The sequence below is a fragment of the Manis javanica genome, chromosome 8 (genome assembly GCF_040802235.1).
Source record: "Manis javanica isolate MJ-LG chromosome 8, MJ_LKY, whole genome shotgun sequence".
Classification (NCBI taxonomy): domain Eukaryota; kingdom Metazoa; phylum Chordata; class Mammalia; order Pholidota; family Manidae; genus Manis; species Manis javanica.
In genome coordinates this window covers 32,815,962-32,838,561 of record NC_133163.1, presented here as the reverse complement: position 1 = coordinate 32,838,561, position 22,600 = coordinate 32,815,962, and the positions used below count along the sequence as shown (strand labels likewise).

At 36.3% G+C, this 22,600-nt stretch overlaps 1 protein-coding gene and 1 long non-coding RNA gene across 7 annotated transcripts in view; both read left to right on the top strand.

The window, feature by feature from the left end:
* The window catches only part of RAD51B (RAD51 paralog B), a 750,762-nt gene that overhangs the window by 202,370 nt on the left and 525,792 nt on the right, over positions 1–22,600 (top strand). The gene's annotated exons all lie outside the window — the stretch shown is intronic.
* The window catches only part of LOC118969217 (uncharacterized), a 145,797-nt gene that overhangs the window by 97,451 nt on the left and 25,746 nt on the right, over positions 1–22,600 (top strand). The window lies entirely within an intron of this gene.

Here is a 22,600-nt window from a genome sequence, read left to right as displayed (position 1 = left end):
CATCATTTTACCTTATTTCCAGGGTCTGTTTTCTTTTCTTTATCTTTTAAAAATAACTTAAGGTGTGTGTCTGTTAGGAAGGTTGGCAGGATGTCATTTTTAAAATGTTTTTGTTATGTAAATGGTCAGATACTCTGAAAACATCTATCAATACAAGGAAAATTCAGGTCTTTAAAAAGTGAAGAATTACTTTCTCATGAATTAACAAATTTGCTAATTGGGATATGAAAATAAGAAAATATAACATTATTCTCTTTTTGTCGAGTAGTAATATGCAAGGAAAGCTGATTAGGTTACTGTTTTACAACTCCATATTCCAGAAGGTGGATTCTAGCTGCCATTTTTTTAAGTTAACTCTATTTCTATGGGAAACATATATCCATAGATAGACAACAGCGATGACAACAGTTTACCTCCACTCACAACTTTCCTTTTGCTTGACTGTGCTAAGGAAGGGTTGGGGCAGTAGGAGCCTCACTGATAACTCTGGCCACTGAGAGGGCCATGCCTTCTTCTGGTGGTGGAGAAAATACTGTGCCCTAGTGAGAAAGCACCGTGGTAGACGGGAAGGAACACAGACAAGTGAAGAAAGATGGTCTTGAGCTCAAATCCCTATTCTGCAACATATTTGTTTAGTCTTAAGCAAACCACCTATACTGGTGCTCAGAGAGATTACATTTGTTTGAAATTGAGTGTGAGAAAACATATGACATTTTATGTTCATGATCTGATTCATCTGGAAGAGCTTGGTGTCCTGTTTTGGAGCATAAAAAGTTGGCACAGTCTTCAAGGGCCCATTCCTATTATATTGTTACTGACCTTGGTACCAATTTGTTGATGACATAGATTAAGATTTATAACAAAGCATAACACCACATTCAGATGTTCTTTAAATGCAAATAAAATATCAGGATTAATTAAAGCTAGAAGAAATTAAAAGTGATCTACCATTTTTTCCTAGAAGATGGGTTATTTCCTAGAAAATTGGTTATATGGTAGATTTCAACCCCTAAGGATTAAGATTGTGGTCCAAAAAAAAAAAAAAGGCACAGATTATGTCAAGATGTAGAAGTTTTGCTAAGATTGTTTATATACTCAGTTATTCTCTCCGTTTTTTCTTGGTGTAATTTCATGTAACATTTTAAATCTCCAAACACTGCTTTGTTGACATATAGTATGTTAGTATCTGGTATTTGAAATGTATGGCTATTATAAATCAAACTTCTAGGGAAAAAAAAAGTAAACTGCCATCATTATACTTCCATAAATTAAAAAACAGAAATTATATGCATTACTCTGCATGAGAGCGTTTAGAGAGAAGATTCAATTGAAACCATTGTGTGCCAGTCCTTAATACCTTAAATGCAAATACTGGCATACATCCAGAAACTAAGGTTCAATTAAGTGCAATTGTTTCATTTTACAAAATTATTTTCCCACCAAGAAATCTTGGCAGCCATGTTGATGGCTTTTCTTGAGAGAGGCAGATGGAACTATCAAGAGGCCCGAAATCAATTTTTTTTTCTGTACTAACTTTCTAATTCCTCACTTTTTAAATGTCGGGAAGAGCCAGGCCTAGAAATCAAGCACCCTTCTTTGTCTTCTTGTTTTCCAATCATGCGTCTAGTTACTCTAGCTGTCTCTTGCTCAGATGTTATAATTTGTAGTGATGGCATAAGTGGATGCAATAGAAGTAGGAATTGGCTATGATCTGGATGGCAGTTTATGGGCTTCCATTCAAAGACCATTTTTACCTGGAAAATAAATAAGAAAGGTTAACAGGCATTTTCCAGTGATTGGTGGTTTATCTGTTCCTTGTGTCCCATCTAGACTTAGCACTGGTCTCTCAGGAACCTCTAAAACTTCTGCCTGTGTCAGAACGCTTTGTTTTTCCTGAAAAGATCAAAGCTTTTATGGGCATTATTTATTGTAGCCTCACAATATGCTAGAGAGCTAAGTAGAGGTTACATAGCTCTATCTTTATTTTTAAAGCCATATGAGGAGCAGATAAATTTCTTTAATAAGGTTACAAAATGAGGCCCTGGTAGATGCAGAAATAGACTGCTTAGTCAGAAACATCTCCCAATTCTGGCTGTACGTCTCAGATGGAGTAGATTGTTTGACCTTCTCTAAGCAGGCCTATGACGCTTAGAGTGTGTGGAAAGTATGTGCTTCCGTCAAAGAGTTCTGCTGTTTAGTTATTCTTTGCCTGTTAAAGTAATGACTAGAGGCCTGAAGAAAATGGAAAGAACATCCAAGACTAATTTCAGCCTCTGCACTGAGCACATGTGAGCTTTCAACAGAGAGCTTTTATTTCCCTGGGATCACTTTTTTGTCTTTGTACTCAGATTTTTTTCTTGAGGGCACTGCTGATATTAAGAAATTTAGGGGACTTTTTTTTCCCATTAAAGCTTTATGTGTGAAAATTAGACTTTTGAAATAATGTGTATTCTAATTCTAGACTACAGTGAAAAAGGATTTGGGGAGACAACTGCAAAATTCTGCTTTTTAAAAGGTAGATTTAGTGTCTTTTTTACCTGAAAGTCATTGCAAAAATGGATTGTATTTTAAAATTGCCATAATTCAGCAGTTCATATCGCTGCACTTAAAAATTTTTTGAAAACAAAATTGTTTTCTTTTATAGTAAATATTTTGTTAAAATAATTTTTCAACTATATTTTCATTTGAGTATTTATCACTCACTGTCTGTCTAATTTATGATTTGAATTGTTTTACTCCTCTTTTTGCGTATCCATAATGTTTATTTGGAATTTTTAACACAAGACAGGATTTGTTTTTCTTCTTCACTTTCCATTAAGGACTGCTTCTCAAATTAACCTGCATGCCTAAACCTGTTAGGCATGTTACAATTCAGAAGGAACTGTGGAATCCGTTGCATACAGTCTTTCTGGAAAGCCAGTTTAGCACCACTGTCTGCCTGATCTCTTAAACATTGCAGTTTTTCTAAACTCTTCGATGTGCCTCCAGCATCTCCAGTTTGTGAACGAATCTCACTGTATTTATCCCTATTGTGTATGTCCACATGTTTGTTTTGCAGTATAATAACACTTGACAGTTATAAATTTTTCCATATGCTCCATCTGATAGAGATAAACAATGTGTGTGCTGTACATTCCCCTCAGCTTTGAAGACTTAGTTTTGAAATAAACAATTCTATAGGATATTACAGTTCATTTGGAAAGGCATTCATTCACATAAGCATATTCTCCAGGAAAAAGGGAGTAGTTGATTTTTCACCTTTTTAATATTAACTGGTTAATTGAACTTCTCCAAGGGACGGCGAACAGCTAAACTGCATTTAGCTTTTCAGAGATTTACCATGGCAATGCAGACCTGTTTTTCAAAGTCCTTTAAAGTGCTAGTTAACATCATAAATGACCGTTTTTTGAAATAAGTTTTCTCCTTCTCTGAGTGGTTTATTTTGGCTAAAGGGATTAGTGAAATAGATTTGGGTTTCTTTGTAATTTCCCCTTTTATCTTTTACAAATTAAAAAGTTGGTATTGGCATGTAATGATGGCTTCTAAAGCTTTTATATTTGGTGGTTGTTTGCCTATAGAAAGAATCTTAATGATTCATTTATAAGCAACTACTTCTTTTATTTTTGGTTCTCTTAGAAAAATGTTGATGAAAATACCTTTATTCTTATCTTGATGTCCTTTTTTTACCCAAATATCTATTACCTACATTTCTTTCTCCCAAGATACAAAGGTGCTTTTATTGGTTGATTTCCCAAAGGCTTTGGGACCTAAATGTTTCTTAAGTTTTCTGTTGTTAATTACACACTTGGCTATATGAAAATACTAATTGCAGTATCTGTAGGTTTATTTTTGTTGTCTTATAATACAGTTTATCACATTTCTCCAAGAGATTTTTAATTTAGGAAACTCAAAATTGGTATGTAAATCTGATGGTGTTGGCAACGTGTATATGATTGTGGTTCACAGCCAGTGGTGTGCTGGAGCCAGCCCTTACTTTATCCCAAGGGACAAATATTAAATTTTCAGAAATTTTGTGAGCCAGTTATCATTAAAAATTAAACTATATAAACTTGCATTTAAATACATTTTACTAAAAACAATAAATACTCAAAACTCATTATATCGTAATTATTTTTACTGTATTTTACTTTATGCTTTTGAAGTAATATGTGTCTGTTGTATTGCATTGGAAATGCTATATTATGGTGTATACTACTTCTAACTCTGTGTTCACTGAGGTCATGATAGCTTGAAATCTGCCATAGTAGAAGTATTAACACCGTGGAAATAGGCAAACAACAAATCAGGACTTGATTTATTGTTTTGTTAATTGTCTAGACCGAAGAAAATGATGAAGAAAATGTTGCTAATGCAGATTAAACTTAACAGTGTGTCATGTTTATAGGCATTGTATTATGAATAGCATGAGAAAACTTGAGAAAATATTCTTCCAGTATTTGAAACTATTACCTAATTCAGCAAAGAATTGTTTCACATCATGGACAAATGAAGTTCTGACATGTCTGTGTTCACTTTCTTTTAACTCATTAACTTGAACAAAACCGTCAGCCAATTACCACATGGTTTTAAGAATGATATATTACTCCAAGTGTACCAGATAGCAGATGCTAAATACATTAGGAATCCTCCTTTAAGAGTTCTTTTGAAAACCATGCTATTCGCAAACAGGCTGCCTCTTTTCCAACTCATATGTGACTTCAGACTTCCTGTCTTAGTTCTAACAAAGGTTGTTGTTAAAAGAGTATGACAAATTTGTTTGTAAAGTACTCAGTCATCAACATATATCCTTTTGACTACAGATTACCTTTGAATGGTGTTACAAAACGTTTGTGGGAAAAGAGGAAACATCATAATACTGAATTTATGAAATCACAGCTTTCCTTCCTTGGAGGCATAATTCTATTATTTAGCCCATTGTTGAGAGGTAGTTGAGATTGGTTCATTTATGTATCAGAGGGGAAAATGGCTTTATCCCACGGAATTTGTTTTCCTGAGCCTGATGGATAGCTTGGTGGTCCATGACAGCATAGTCATGCATGTACTTGGGGTCAGCGTGGTAAGTGTCATTTGGGTAAAGTGTGGTTCCTAAGCCTTGAGTGACTAGAAGGCTTTGAAACACATTCAGAACCCCATTGTGCAATGCTCCTAATGATGGGATAACCTGGTCAAGCCCCTGCCTTCAGAAACTTAGTAACCCTGTATTAACTGATGTTTCCCAAACTTTATAGTCAGTTGGGTATCCACCCTCAACATGTTTCATATCCTTGTATGTCTTGTCTTGTTTTTACTTAGGAATTTTTTAAATTGATTCTTTCTTTTAAATTTAGCTTTCTTTTAAATGATAATACCTGCGATATTTTGAGTTTAAGGTAACAGTACTTTTTCTTTAAATGCCTATTAAAATATTACCTAACAATTATAGTTTTTAACAATTATAGTTTTTAAAAGTTTGTCCTTGTAACACCAATGTATGTGTGCCACACTTTAGGAAATATTGTCCTAGTGATGGTATTAACTAGGCATTTGGCTAAAAAATAGTTTTTTGTTGTTCTTTATGTCAACTTTATGAGGTAGGCATTGCTACCTCCATTTAATAAATGAAGAAACTGAGAAATTAGTCAATTTATTTATCTGGGGTCATTAGGAAAGGCAGAATTTACCTACGACCCATACCAGCCCTTGCGACTCACAGTGTGGTTTGTGGACCAGCATTATGAGCATCACTTGGTTGCTTGTTGAAAAGGCAAAAGCTCTGGCTCCACTCCAGACCTAATTAAATAGAATCTGCATTTTAACAAGAGTCCCAGGTGATTCTCATGCACAGGAAGGTTTGAGAAGCCTTAATCTGGACCCTAGAGTGGTTTGCTTCCCATGAGAGAACATGAAAGATTGGGTCATTGGCTTGGCTTGGTCGCTTTTCCTCTCTGCAGTGAGTGTTATTTTCTTCATGCCCTGCTGCTCTGAGCCACATCTGTTTTTCAGAAACTTGGTATTGATGGGAAGGTAGGAGAATATCCTCAATCATTTTTATTATTTTTCTCTCCTGTAGTCATTTTTTTGTCTGTTTTCCTTATTTGGGGCAACAAAACTAGGCTGCGAGGTCAACATTCTCACTCTTTTCTTCCCTTGTTTCCTTCCCTAACATCTACAGATTAAGTTCTTGTATTTAGGAATGGCTGCGTGGCCCTTTTCCTGCTTACCCCAAACCTGTCTAGGCCCCAAAAAACTGCAGAGCTACAACTAATTTTCACCTATTTTTGGTTGGTTTTAATAGTGTAGATACAGTACTGACCCTTGACTTCTTTCCTTCTCCCTCCAGCTGTCTGTGCCACCTAGCTGTCTTACTGTTTCTTTTCTTTTTATTAAGGCGTTCCTCCCTCTACTTCCAGGAGGCCTGTTTCCATTCTGCCTTGCATCTCACTCTTTCTGTTGCTCTCACAATTATAAGTTGAATGCACACAGCAGCTTCAGGAAAGCCAGTAAAGACAATCTTCTGGAAATGGTCAGAGGATTGGGAATGGGATGGTTGGATCTGAGAATATCAGGAATGGCTGTGACTGACAAGTGTAGCTGGCTCTGCATTTTGATGTATTCCAGTGCACCTTCAGTGTTTCATCAGTGTATTGTCTTTGTGGCTTCTTCATAGCATTTCCCTGTGAATCCTATGCCTGGTGGAGTCTGCAGTGTTTTTAGATTCCACACCCAGCTTGTACAGTTACAGGCCTCTTCTTTGGTATCTATATAGTTGTTTATTCAATCTCTAAGATGTAACTAGTTACTTGAGATGAGTAAAAGTTGGGTCCATACATGAGACCAGAGCTTGCCTTTTTGCTCACTGGTGGCCAAATAATAGTATTTCATTTTCTTAACTTTGCATAAAGGGGAGTTGACTCTCCTTATTAGAATTATAAGAGGTACTGAAAGAAAACTATATTATTCATTACATTTTATAAAGCAAAAAACAAAGAGGAACAGTTGTTTTTTACTGTAGTGGTTTTGAACTCTGAAAGATTTATCAGCCAACTGTAGATACACCTGTCCCAACTCAGATTTTTTTTAGTGGTCTTCAGCTTTGCAATAATTTAGAATCGAGTTTTTTTTCCTCTTTTCTGCCACATTTTTTTGGACACACCCTTCTTCCCTCCCCTTTGCAATGCTTTTGTTTCCTTGAGAAAAGGAGAGTCCCTCTTTGAGTGTAGAATAAACATTTCTTTGTCAAGTGTGACTTATTTATGCTTCAGGGGTTGTCAGTGCATACACAATAGAGAAGGTGATGGAGGTTCCTAGGCATGCCAAGTCAGCACTTTGTGCATGTTAAGGCCAAAGAGCACGTTAAGCAGGCTGAAAAATTTTAACAAGTCAGAACATTTTACAATTTCCGTATTTATCAAATGTGTCAGGGGATGGTATCACAAAGCCTTCCAGGGATTAACTGCCTCTAGGACTTGAACTGTTTTCTTAAGATGGAGGAAGCCAAGTTCTCAACACCCCATGATTTGCTCTAATAATCACAAGAGTTAGAATGTAGGTGATCCTTGCTGAATGAAAGGTAATCCTGAGGCTAAAATGCTCCTTGAATGGATAAAAAAAAATAATCTCTCCACAGATAAACTGTGTGTGAATCTATCTGACAGAGCTTTGGAGTTTGACGTATATTTACCTAGGGCTTCAGTTTTATTTATTCTTTTGTGGGTAGTTCTTGACCTTTGCCACTTAGGGGCTTGAAATATGAAGTCAAAGGAGAAGATGTTAAGAGACATGCAGGCGTTCTCAGAGAAGGGTAGCTGTTAGTTTTTTTGGGGCTTGGCAAAGCTTCCCTGAATTATTATTTGTTTTCACATGTTTGGAGGTTGGCAGATCCTCAGCTCCATTTTGCCAAGCACTTTCCTTTGAATTTTAGTGCAGAAATATCATGGGTGGAATTTAATTGCTTTATTGGTGATTCATTTGCATTGTACCTATCAGAATGCTGTTTTGGAAAAGATATTTGGTGACTGAGAAATATTAGGAACTTTACAATTTTTTTAGTACCAAGTTTTTCTTAGATAGGGATAAAAATGGAATTTAAGCCCCACGTATTTTCAGTAAGATTTATTCTTGGAATTTTTGAGTGGCGGTTTCCAATTTTGTCTGTATCACTTTTTCCACAAAAGCAAACTAGACTCCACTTCTCTGGCTTGATCTACAAATCTTTAGAAGAGTTGCAGAGCTGGTCTGCAAACTAGGGTTAACACTTAGTTTGAAAATTAATGTTAAAAAAAAGTTTTCAACAAGTAAGTAGAGAGAGCAGCCCACACCTGGAGAAATAAGTGGGGATTAAACAAACAAACAAACAAACAAAGTCCAACTACCTAAGGAGACTAAGTGTAGGGTAGGTTTTTGGCTCTAAAGCCAAATTACCAGGGATGGCAAAGCCCCTTAGAGAACTTAAGTTATATAAGGTGTCATGAGGTAGCTTTTCCATTAGTTTGCAGAAAAGTTGTAAAAGAAGGAAGAATGCAAAGACTTTACAAATGAGGACTAAGCCATAAACTTTTTAAAGAACAGGGTGAAGACATGGTTAAATATGGCACTCAACTTCTTGTTGCTTATCAGGTCAAAAAAAGCATGATAATAAAAGCAGGTTTCTTATTGTCTCCTGTCAGCTCCCTATCTTTTGTAACTGGCCCAGAAAAGGCAGGGTCAGAGCTTGACTCATTGTCTCTGAGACAACAGCGCAGATAGGCATATGCAGCAGGAGGAGGAACAGGCATTTTTAAACAAGTGATGTGGATGTCTTCACATTCAAATTATTTCGAAACCAACTGGTAGGAGGTGTTGGAAAATCTTATTCTGAATTCTGCAAACCAGTGAAAGGAGAAGGACAGTGATGTAGACTCTTCTATTTACTATAGATGGTGGGGTGCAGGAGATGTAGGCATATCATTGGGTAATGTTGATGGTTTTCTTCCTCCCTTAATCCGTATGGTCTTTAGACTGTTTAATAAAGCAAAAAAGCAAGATCTATTCTGAGTCCTTGACTTTATCTTAGCTGGTGAGAGTATTAAGTGGTCAGTAGAGATCACACTTGTGTAGGTCTAAAATGTTTCATTTGGGCCAACTTCCCATGTGTTTCTTTAAGTAATTCTAAGTGTTCCTTTCAGCGTAAGAAAAATATTCATGTTTTTCTTCTTAAACTTTGGTTCTGGTTACCTTAAAATGTGAACTTTTTCTTTTTTTTTTTTTGCTCCTTTTTTCTTTTTCTACCCTTTTTTTCACTGTCCTTCCTTCCTTCCCTTTCTTACTGGCTATAATTCAATTATTGAGTGCTAATGAATGACCAGTGGGAACATTGTAACATTTTACTTCTTGTCCAACAGCAGTCTGTTCCAGCAGGTAGGATTTGTGTGAAGTTAAAAGGTTGAATCCCATGAATCCGATGCTATCACTTTTGAGAGAGAAAATTGAAATAGTTTGTTACATTATTGAGATACTCTTGGTTTGGATAATAGTGGACCTAGGAAGACATTTTCAGGGCAGCATTTATTTTATACTTGTCTCCCACAGTGCTTTTATACAGTAGAGACTGAATAAAAAATTGTTAGTGATATTAATTCAGTTGGTTTTTGAGTATGAGAGAAGATAATTTAATTCTTTATCACAATATGTAATCCCAGAATGGTGAACAGTATTTAGTGCCAAAAATAAAAAATCCTTTAACCTTGCAGGAAACAAAAATCAATGAGGATTATATAAATAAAACGTCACTTAGCTTAGTTTTATTATTATTATTATTGTTTTTAGAAAGAAGCATTAAATGTTCTGTACATCTGCATTTGAAATTAAAATCGAGGAATAAAGCTTTCTCATGAATAAGCATATAAAACTATAACGTGAAAATACCTTAGCTCTCTGTGTTACTGTTCTATAGTAGGTTTCAGTGAATGGCGATAAGCCAGGGTATAATATTAGATAGGAGAAAAAAGCAGGTCTTAGTTAGCTTAGGCTACTGTAACAAAATGCCATAGACTGGTTGGCTTAAACAATAGATGTTTATTTCTCACAGTTCTGGAAGCTGGGAAGTCAAGATCAAGGTGCCTGCATGTTCACTTCTTGGGAGGGCTCTCCTGGCTGTGCACAGCCGCTTTTTTGCTCTGTACTCACATGGTCTTCCCCGCATGCTTGGGTACATGCTACAAGAAAGATGTCTGTGTTTCTCTTCTTATAAGGGCACAAATCCCATCATGACGGTCCCACCTTTGTGACTTAATTTAAACCTAATTACCTCCCAAAGGTCCCACCTCTAAAAACCATCACACTGGGGGTTAGGGCTTGAATATATGAGTTTTGGGGGGACACATTCAGCCCACAACAGAGATCAAGATATGCAAGCCCTCATGGATGATGATTTAAACTGCTTAAAAAGAAAGCCTTGTAGATTTGTTAAGGGTTTAAAGGTAGCAGATTTTTAAATTATAAATATTTTAATTCTTCAAGTCTGGAAGCAGAGGTTTTCCTCAATCCTTGTTTTTCCTCTCCTTAGATTGAGCAGGAGCACTGTAGAGAAAAGTTATGGTGGAATAGCTTGTTTTTCTTGTAGCTTTTGGAACATTGCTTCTAAAAAACCTTTAAATCCACCTGTAAACTTCGTGGTTTTTAGTATAAACGGGATTAATTATTGATACTTCTGTACAGATCAGATAGAATTATGCTGCAGTCCAGTTAAAGCTCATTGGATGAAATATCTGCCATCCTGGCATAGTATTCATAATATGTGTCATCTTAAAAAAGTTTAAGAAGTTTAAAAAAAGTAAAGAAAAAATTGGATTCTAGCAATTTTTTAATTCTAACATTTCCTATACTTCTATGATAAACCTGTGCTCTTTAAAGAGTGAAATGTATTTAACTGAAACCTTGTTTATTGTGTTTAGTGTGTCCACAAGAGGCCATGTCACATCATGTACTCACTACAGGAGACTGTTATATGTCATGTATCTACATAAATAAGATTTCTACTTAGAAGCATGCTTCTTTTGAGTCAATTTTTGTTATTTGTACATGTAAAATTTTTATTCTTTAAAATCAAAAGGCAATGGAAAGAACAGTAGGTTGACATCTTTCAAAGAAGTTGAGGGAATAAGTAGAAGGAAAATGAAGTTTATGAGAAGAGGTGTGTTCTTGTCATGAGGGAAGCCCAGGTGCTCAGTCAAGGGAGAAGACAAAATACTATCAGTCTCTACTTGCCTGGGGCAGTAAATCTCTCTCCCAGCCTCTCTTCTGTGCAAAATCCTCTTACTTTTAGATATTTTCACTTTATGATTATCAAAGAAATTTGTGCCTATTATGAGGAATTTGAAAAGAATGAGAAAAAGAAAGTGCAACAGCCTAATAATATCATCACCTAGAGATAATGACTCTTGTTTTTCATGGTTGTATAACTTTATTAATATAACTTATTCATTTTTCCCAGATTTATTGGGATATAATTGACATGTTACATTGTTAAAATTTAAGGTGTACAATGTGATTTTTGATATATGTATTTATAGTATTACAAAATGTGGTTTTGATTGGCATTCCCTGATGACAAGGTACTCAACATCACAAATTGTGTACCTGTTGGCCATCTGTATATCTTCTTTGGAAAAATGTCCTTTCAGGTTTTTTGCCCAGTTTTTAATCAAATTTTTTTTTGGGGGGTGGGGAGGCCATTGAGGTGTATGAGTTCTTTATTGTTTTGGATATTACCCCTTATCAGATTTGTGGTTTGGAAATACTCTCCAATTCAGTAGGTTACCTTCTCACTTTGCTGATCATTTCTTTTGCTATGGACAATAATTTTTTAAGATATTTCTGATCTTTTTCATGTAACTTAATATAATTAGAATCATGTTGAATAACTGTCTTGGCCTACTATTGCTTCCACTGACCATTATTTTGTGTTCTCATTCTGAGTAACTACAATGTGCCAGACACCATGTTAAGCATTTTACAAACAGTATTTCCTCTCATCATCACTATGAGGTAGGTATAATTATGCCTTGAGCTTGTGATTCAGGGAATGTCTGTGAGTTTGCTTCTTTAAATGGGCTTCCCTGTATATGGAGAATGTACACAACAAGAAAGAAGGCTAGACATTTTTCATGTATGCTCTTTTCTTTTATTCTTTCTCTCTCCTGTCTCTCTGTTGCTCACTGGTCTCGCCAGTCTGTCGCTCACCTTGCGTGCTCGGTCTTGCTCTTGCCTGTCTGTCTCTGGCTCTGTCTGTTGGTGTCTCTCCATGTTTTTTCCATCTGGCTGTGTCTTTTTATCTGCCCATGTCTTTCTGTCTGTCTCTCCTTCTCTGTCTGTCACTATGTGTGTCTGTCTCTGTGTATGTATGTGTGTCTCTTGCTGAGGTTTTATTTGGGACGGATGGAAAACGAACCTGTGCTCTTTAAAGAGTGAAATATATTTAACTGAAACCTTATCTGTTGTGTTTAGTGTGTTCTCAGGTTCTAAATTGTGGGAAGTCTTACCAGAAGAAAAGGTGCTTTAAAAATGACATGGACATATTTGTTGGGTGTTCACCCCTTCAACACCTAGATACCATATAGAAGGGAGTAACTGAATTTTGTAGTATTTAGATAGCTACGAGTGAGTAATCAAAATATTCTTTACACATTTAATAGGTTAAGGCCAGCTTGTGTAGAGCCTACATGATAGAACTGAGTAAGGAATCAGTAACTTGGACACTTGGTTGGCTAGAGATGCTCCCCAGACCCTGGGTCAGGCCAGCATGTCCCTGTAAGGTGCCAGGACACACCCGAGCACACGGAGACGGGGCTTGTCCCCAGAAGCCTGGGGCAAGTGCCGCCGCTCCTCCACCCCCAGGGCCTCTCCATCTTCTCTTCTCGGAGTCGCTGCTTTCCCTTTCCTTCACCTCTGGATTACAAGCAGCTCGAGTCCCAGACAGTCCTTCAATTATCTCTTGAGTTTGCTCTTGTCTTACAGCCAAGGTAGTGCTGCTGGCCTCCATTGCCGCCACGGACTCCTAACCAGTCCTTTTGCTTCCCTTCCTCGGTGCTCCCCTGCTTATTTACCGCCTCCAGCTTTATCTTCCTAAAACGTTTCTCTCCTGTACTCCTCTGCTCTAGAATGTCTTGAGCATCTAAGGCGTTTGAGCAGGAGTAAGACCTGCTATGTGTAGATGAGTACGATGCCTTAAAAACTGTAGCAGGGTATACAGTTCCTCAGTGCATTTAAGGGAATTCTCTATAGTCCGATTAAAATAGTTTCATGGGGAAAGCATGGCAGCATGACACCCTGGATGGACTTTGGGGTATTGAAGGAAACATTGAGGGCAGTATCAAGCTTCGCTATTGCTTGTTTGAAATTGAGCTTCTGTGCATCAGTTTCCTTGTCTCTAACTGGGATAACATTACTTCTCTATGCAAGAAAGGTTCTCTGGGAATAGAGGCACTTTTTCTATGCCTTTTCTTCACAGATGGGAGAACTGAAAGTAGAGTTTCTTTGGAAGTCACATCTTAGTAGCTGTGGACAGAAATAAAGCATCTTATCTTGATCAGTATTTTTTTTTAAGTCAAGTGTTTTATCAAGTACAGGTAAGAACTGAAAAGAGTTGGGGAAGTTTAACCTGGAGGAGAGTGAATATAAAGGGACAATAGGACATCTCTCTTGAAGAAAATAAAAGATTGGTATATAGAAAGCAGAATAAATTTATTTCAATTTCTGTAGAAGAGAGAACTAGAACCAGTGGATCTAAGTTATAGGAAGGCACATTTTTAGCTTCTTCTAAAAAGGGACCTGGCAATGATAGCTGGCTTCTTCTGTTCAAAAGCAGTTAGCATGAGGTACTTTTTGGGGTTGTCAAAGGAATTCCTGATTCGGAGAAAGTGTGAACTGACATTTCTAAAGACCTTTCTTATTTGAAGAATATATCTAATAGCTGTAAAGAGAAGTGGCTTGCCTCAGATTCTTGCCTAAACAAACTTTGGTTCATTTCTAGTACTTAGTCCCAGAAGTGAAATTTTTCTTTAAGAATAACATGGACCTCTTGGAATTCAACAAATAGTGATACAGCTAGACCTCAGAGAAAGGAACTAAGATAACTCTGAGAAACTCAGCTGAAACTTTGTTTCAGTACCCTGCCATTCACATGTTTAGCTTCCAAATACCAGTTTCTGTACCTCTAATTTCAAATTCTCAAGTAAGATGCTCACATTGCCTCATTTTGATTCATGAGCCTACCCCTGATTCCAATCAATTCTAGTCAAGGAATAAGGGCCATATAGGAATGATGGGGCTAGTTGTGGGCTTTCTCCTCTAATGGTGGTCAATAGCTCCAAGGGGAGAGATGGAATAAGTCATGTGTTACACACCCGACAGATATTTATTGCATTTTCAAAAATGTCAGTGGTAGAAGTAGGGCTAGGATTTGGGCTGTTTGAGTCCATTTCAAACAACCAATATTTATTTATTTATTTACTTTTTTTTTCTTTTGGTATTATTAATACTCAACTACATGAGCAACATTGTGGTTACTAGATTCCCCCCATTATCAAGTCCCCCCCCCATAACCCTTTACAGTCACTGTCCATCAGTATAGTAAGATGCTATAGAGTCACTACTTGTCTTCTCTGTGTTATACTGCCTTCCCTGTGCCCCACCCCCACCACATTATGTATGCTAATCGTAATGTCCCTTATTCCCCTTATCCCTCCCTTCCCACCCATCCTCCCCAGTCCCTTTCCCTTTGGTAACTGTTAGTCCATTCTTGGGTTCTGAGAGTCTGCTGCTGTTTTTGTTCCTTCAGTTTTTTCTTTGTTCTTATACTCCACATATGAGTGAAATCATTTGGTACTTGTCTTTCTCTGTCAGGCTTATTTCTCTGAGCATAATACCCTCCAGCTCCATCCATGTTGTTGCAAATGGTAGGATTTGTTTTCTTCTTATGGCTGAATAATATTCCATTGTGTATATGTACCACATCTTCTTTACTGATGGTCACTTAGGTTGCTTCCATTTCTTAGCTATTATAAAAAGTGCTGCGACAAACATAGGGGTGCATATGTCTTTTTCAAACTGGGCTCCTGCATTCTTAGAACAACCAGTATTTATTATATATTATATACAAGGAATTATATTAGATGATGGGAAGAATGTAGAAATTTAAGAGATGGTCTCTAACCTCAGGGTATTTATAATCACTCTGTCCAGGAACTATTCATCATTTAACAGGTCATCTTGCTTACATTTCACTTTTGGAGAACTAACCTATCAATTATATAGAAAGACTTCATATAAACTTGAAAGTTTCAAGTTGAATATTGGAGACATCTGCTTTTTCAAATACCCACACATGTAATATTTGTGTAGATCAATCCTAAAAGACTATCATGAGCTCAAGCTCCAGAACACCCTATCTCTTCTCCCCAAACAAAATACAAAAATGTAAGTTGTATATCTTATATTGCTAAGAATGAATCACATTAAAATGTATGTTTATTTTTATATGTACGTAAGATGGAAGATAAAAATTTTAAGTGTCTGTGAGCCATCCAGTATCCTAGGGGTGTCATATATGAAACATACATATGACATGCAGATATTATATGAGGTATTGTACATTTTTTAATCTTTATATTCATTATTTTAACATATGTTTTAATTGGATGGCTAAGAATATTTTATTTCCTGTCTGTGTTTAAGCTGCATTTAGGTTTTCAGCATTTGAAGGGTATCATTTTTGGTTTACATTTAGCTCTTATTCTTTCTACCATTGGAACAGTTTATCAACAGAAGACAATAAAGTAAAAAATAATATGACATATGTTAGGCTCTAAGCCCTTAGCCCATTTTAATTCCTAAATAAAGGTGAAGCACATTGTCTAAGTGGAATGTCATAATAAAATCTTACAAAGATAATATAGCAAATTAGCAAATTGGATATTTCCTAAGAGACCAACCTTAGCAATGATACAAAAGATATTTGATTTCCATTTGAATAGGTCATTAGTATATTTAATTATAACTTCATTTTCTTAAAAATTCTGGATTTGTTTTAAATGGCTATCCAAATATGCGTGCTACAAAGTAGTTAACATACTATATTTCTTTGGAATCTCTGTGGTCTTTGAATCTGATCGGCTTCTTCATGGGTATTTCTCAGAGACTGTTCATTCTTTCTGTCTCTCTCAGCTCCTCTCTCCCCCATCTATACCTTTTCCCCCTTTCTCTCTCCTCTTTTACACCTGGCTCAGATTATTTTCTGTATGTATGTAAGTGTTAATTACATATTACTTGGTGGTTATTAGGCAGTTCACAAATTTGCTGAAGAACAAGTAGGAACAACAAATGGGGTCCTTTTGTGGTAAGGAAGGATTAGAACAGCACAGTATGACATGACATCAGGAGATGTAGCCTTAGTGTTCTTATTCTTTACTTTTGTAAACCTGTAGTTTTTTTCCACATTGTTACTTTTCTGCTTCATGCCTTAATTTTCCTATTTGCAAAATGAGGATAGAAACAGTTGCTGCCCATTTACCTCATAGAGAATTTAAGGATGAATCAGCTAGTGTTTCCTTTCCCACATGTATCAACTTAGTTTTATTTGTGTATATTCTCTCCATACTTCTGATTCAGTAATGTCCAATTGCATATGTATTTTCCATTCTTTTATTTACATTCTTTTCCTTTTCTGGGATTTTTCAAAATCAAAGCATGTTAATCACATTGCATAATGCACTTGAATTCTCAAGATACTTTTCAGACATGGGCAAATGTTTGAATAGCTACACTTACTTTTGAGTGTCTATCAAAACCCAGGCCCCAGACCATTGAAAAGTATAATGAGAGGGGTGTCCCCATTCTAAAATGCCGATAGTTTCAAGGTGAGTGTTTCAGACTCTTCTGAAAGCCTTTCTCTGGTCTTCTTAGGTACCTTTATACCTTTTAAATTAGATGATCATGAATAAAACAATGCCATGACTGAGGGTTGAGTTTGGATGATCTCTTCAAGAGCATTAACTGCAAAGTCTAACTTCTCATCTGAAGAACAGATGTTTTACTACAATTCTCAACAAGTATGTACCTGGTCTGTCTGATACTGATTGAGAAAAAGTAATATTGTTTAGTAGTCAATATTGGTGTCACCATCAATTATGGATTAATTATTAACAGTTAAATTTCAACATAAGAGGGAAAAAAGAGGGCATTGAAACTTAGAACACAAACTATTCATTGGTAGAATTCCACCAAAGGTCGGTGCCAAAATAAATGCCTAACTATTTAGTTAAGTCTGTGGAAAAAACCTGGCCCTGATCTGACTTATGAAGTCCAATGAGAGCAAGGATTTAGTTGACTACCCAGAGTTCTTTAGCACTAACATGACGTGGAAGAAGTTATCTTGTCCTGGTAGATTTTGAAGCCAGGAATAAATATTTATAAGTGTCAGTCACTTCAGTATGCTCTTATGGAATTAAAAAACTTGTCCTATAGTGAGATACCTAAAGGATGTAATTGTTTAGTACTATTCATCTGAGTATGAAGGAGTCTTTTCCAGATATCACAGGTTTGGGGTTGGCATACCAATATTGAGTTTTTTTTCTTCTTCTGTGGCCAAAGATTAAAACACTTCTTCAGATTGTTCCTGAAATATACAGGCAGGGCTGTGATTCCAGCCTGGAAGAACATCCTCACCTTTTTTTTCAGTTGTGGCCCTAGGACATGTCCAGGTCATACATTCACATCATTAAATGATACAGGTGTTATAATAATCAAAACAGAATGGTACTGGCACAAAAATGGACTCATAGATCAATGGAAGAGAATAAAGAGCCCAGAAATAAGCCATGCTTATATGGTCAATCTATAACAAAGGATGCAGGAATATACAGTGGGGAAAACACAGTCTCTTGAGTAAAGTGGTGTTGGGAAAACTGGATAGCTACATGCAAAAGAATGCACTGGACCACTTCTTACACCATACACAAAAATCTTCAATGGATTAAAAACCTAAGTGAAAGACCTGAAACCTTAAACCTCTTTTGAAGAAAAGCATAAGCATTAAACTCTTGGACTGTTGGTTTAGCAATTTTTTTTCTGGGTATGTCTTCATGGGAGAGGGAAACAAAAGCAAAAATGAAGAACAAGTGGGGCTATGTAAAACTAAAAAGCTTTTGCACAGCAAAGAACACCATCAACAAAACAAAGAGGCAACCTCCTAGATGGGAGAATATGTTTATAAATGATGTGATGAGGGGTTAATATCCAAAATACATAAAGAATTCATACAACTCAACACCAAAAAGCAAGTTATCTGATTAAAAAATGGGCAGTGAACCTGAATGCAAAATTTCCAAAGAAGACATAGAAATGGCCAACAAACACATGAAAAGTTGCTTAATATCACTGTCTAGTCTCTTTCCCAAAGGTTCTCGCCAAAGATGATGGCCCATTTACTGGAATCTTTATTCCATACAAATGCTGGGTCACAGCTCCTGTTGACAAACTAGAGAGTTCTAGTTCCTAATGTGATTTGGTTACCATGACATACCTATGTTTCAGTTAGAAGAGACAACACTTATTTGGTGAGGTGCAAGTAGTGTTAATAAAAACTCTATCATTGAAAAAGTAGGATTAAGAAAATGAGGACCATCTAAGTTCTTAGGGTGAGTGGGGTATAGATAAAGCAATTTCACTCTGATTTTAGGTTCTCCATATATTCTTTTGGCATATATCAGATAGTTATGTTTGGGCCATGGCCTTTACATATGATCAAAAGTCTTAAGGTAGTAATCAGATAGAGTAATTAGACAATGAAGTCATTGAAACGAACTACCATAGGTTTGTTTGTTTACCTATAGTAGGTTACTCTGAATCTTTATGGTATTATATCTTGATATGCTTGCTGGAAACCAAAAAAAAGGCGTATCGTCACAGCAAGCAAAGGAGATTTTCATATTCAACCAAGTATTCTTTTTCCCTAAAATTTTTACTCAATAAATCATAATTGCTTTTCCCTTTGCTTACTGATTTTGACAGAAATCACCATTCCTTAAAAGTGGTGTATAGGAAAGACAGTTAAAAGAAAAAAAGCCATTAGATTCATTATATATTGGCATTAGTTTGATGGTTACTTGATTAAGATAAAAATGGAGACTATTTCTTATTTCTTGATCATCAAAATATCCATTTCCAGTCATGCAAGTAAAGCATCTTGATTTAGGATTTTTTGCTTTTGTCTTTGTTTTCTAAGGGAAATATAAATAATTCTGTTTATTTATTTTTTAATCTTAGGAATAGGAAGCACATCAACTTGTACAGGAGACATTAAAACATACTTCCTGACTATGTTATGATTTGTTAGACAGAGTGGAGAAGATAGAGAGGGGGCTTGAGGGAGAAACAATGTTTTTGTGTCCCAAGCTGTGAAAGCAATGGTAAAACATTGTGTTATATGTATGTGCACATTGGGTATTTTGTTATTGTGTTTATTTTTGTTGTGGGTGGGTAGGGAAAGAAAGGAGCCTTCCATAAAGAAATGAATAAATCTTATTAGAACTTGTTATAAATATGTATTTTTTGATTCCCAGACCTGGAATCTAAGCCATTATTTAAATTTAATCTCCGTTTTTTTATTTGAGAAGTTGGAGAAACCATTAACTTTTACTCTAGAAAGTGTAATGTGTTATATCTCTAAAGTGAGATTTGACACATAAACAGGTTAATTATGTTGTGACATCCTGATTTTATGGCACTTGGGCGTAGTGTTACCGTGGTAGTGCCTTGTTTTTTTAACTGTAGACCTGGGCATGTACTGGCATTTGGACTGGGTAATTCCTTGTGGTGGGGGACTATTCTGTATATTCTAGGGTATTTAGCAGCATCCCTGGCTTCTATCCAGTAGATGCTGGTAGCAGAAACCCCTGGGGGACAAAATTGTCTCCAACTGAGAACCACTGCTATAGACTTACGTAGTAATCCTACACAGCAGGTTTCAATGTGGGCCCATATAATTTTCAATAGTCTGATGTACTTCTCCAGTATTAGATCTGGAGCAGGAGAACAATACAATGCCACAAATTTAGGGGACAATATGTATTTTTTTTCTTAAGACCACTGTCCAATTTTGGGGGGATTTTTCAAGACGCTAGCCCTTGGTCTCTGACTTGGTTGACTGATTGACTGATCAATTAATAGGTTCATGCATTCATTCAATAAAAATACATATTTTTTGAGCTCCTGCTATAGGCCAGTCTCAGTATTGGTGTTATGTGTGTTTGTGTAGTTATTGTGGCTGTATGTAATGAATCAGTGAGTAGTAAACCTTCAGGTTGACCAGTTAAGAAGTTGTTGGGTGTAATCTAGGTGAAAAATTATGGTTGCCTGGGTTTGGGTAATGACAGTGGGATGATGAGAAGAGATTTTACACAGAGATATTTAGGAGGTGAAAACATTAGAATTTGGTGATTGATTGGAGAGAGGGAAGAGTCAAGAATAATTCCCAGGTTTCTGGCTTAGTTAAAAGGGTGAAGAGTGATGGCATTCATTAAGATGAGGAATAGAGTGGGAAGAATGGGCTTCTTTTGGGAGTGGGGGCAGATACTGATTTCAGCTTTTGGCAATTTCAGTTGGATGTGCCTTTGAGACATCCAAGACAATGAGCTAGACAGTGAACTTGGGAATTGCAGAAAGCATGTCTGTTTTGTATTTTGTTGTATTCCATGTTCTTTAGATGGTGTCTACATTTTTAGAGATGGAGACAGGTTTAGGTTAGATGGACAGATTTGGAATTGTTCAGGGTATATAGCAAGTTTGATTGAAATCAAGGAAGCAGATGAAATTGTCCCTCTAGGGAGAATTTAGCAACATTCTGGGAAGTATGTTGAAGGAACTGAACAGGAGGAGCTGCACAAGTATGAGGAAAATCAGGAATGTATGATTTAGGAAAGCCAATAGAAGAGAAAAGTTCAAAAAGAAGGGAGTGTTTAATGGTTTTAATTCATCTAAGAGATTAAGTAAGATGAAGACTGAGAAGACAAATTGTATTTTGCAACCAAAAAGCATTGGTCACTTTTTGAGATGGTTGCAGAAGTTCAATAAATTTGTTTAAAGAGTAAGTAGGAGGTGAGTGGATGGACATGTATAGGTCATGCTTTCATGTACTTTGCCTATAAAGAAGAGACTAAAAATAGTATATGAAGGAGTGGGCTGGATGAGGTCATGTGGGTTTGAGCATGTTTGATTGCTGATGGGAAGGAGACAGTGGGAGCACAGAATCTGATATAGGGGAGGAAAATACGGGGATGGGAGCAACTTGAGATGGGATGCATCAGAGCACAGGGAGGACTAATCTTCGCTAGGAATACCCTCTAAACTGAAAGAATATTGTTAGTGATGGAGAAGGTCCATATTCTGCTGGGATTAGCTTCCAGTCTTAGAGGTCTTTTCAGAGAATTATAACCTCTGGGGCTTCCTGAACATTCAGGGACAGAAGTGTTAAGAGATTTCTGGCAAAATCCTTATCATCGTTGTTCTCCAGAGATTCTATTCATTTAATGGCTCTTTATTTTTTGTGTCAGACATATACTAGAATTGGATTCTGAACCTATAGATTAGGTTAGGACTTGAGGTCCAATACTAGTTTAAATAATCAGAGTAGCAGAGTGTTGTGAGGCTCTCTGGCAACTTGCCCAGGTGTTGAAGTATAACCTGGAGATCACCTAGTGCCAGTCTACTTTAATTAGCAAATATATCATTCTAATTATGATTTTTCATTACTACTAATCTGTATTGTAGAAAACTCTGGTTATCATAGTATTAAGCTTAAATTAGACTGTTCAAATGTCAAAGGGTTGATTACAGCTCACTTTCTCCTTGGTTTAATAGAAAAAGTGTAGACTTTGGAGCCAGAAAAGCTGTATTCAAATCTTGGCTCCATCATGGACTAAGCTTATGTGGCCTTAAGCAAATCATTTATTCTATAGCACCCTCATGGACTATCTGGTAATGTCTAACTTGCATCATGATTACAAAGATTAAAGGTCATGCATATATGCCAGCACATTGCTGATGTTAAGAAATCAGAGTTGCTATTATTTTGAATTATTTAAAAGTAGTTTATTATTTTACTATTAAAGGACCATTAGTGAGCATACTCTGAATTTATTCTCAGAATTTCAAATCAAAACCAAGGATCTTACTTCTCCATTGGTCGAAGAGAGATTGATGGTCATTTCCTTGGTTTGAGTTTTGTAGGCACAGAAGTTTTGTGATAATGTTGGACCAACTAAAAACATCTTTTATTGGCTTACATGTTAGTAAATAAAGAGGCAAAATTCTAGATTTTTAAGGTATATGGAAATAAATCAAAATATTTTTTGATCTCTTATTTTCCATTAGTATATCTTAGAATTTTTTTTTTTTTTTTTACAGGTTTAGCCTCTTCAACCCCCGTTTTCCTCTGTTTAGTAACTTCTTATCCCTCTTTTTCCTCCTCTTCCTTTTCTTAAGAGTGTTGGGAACTTTCTCATGTTGCAGCATTTGCTGCTGTCAGTCATACTAGGAAAGCTGCTTGTATACCAGAAATGTTGTGGTA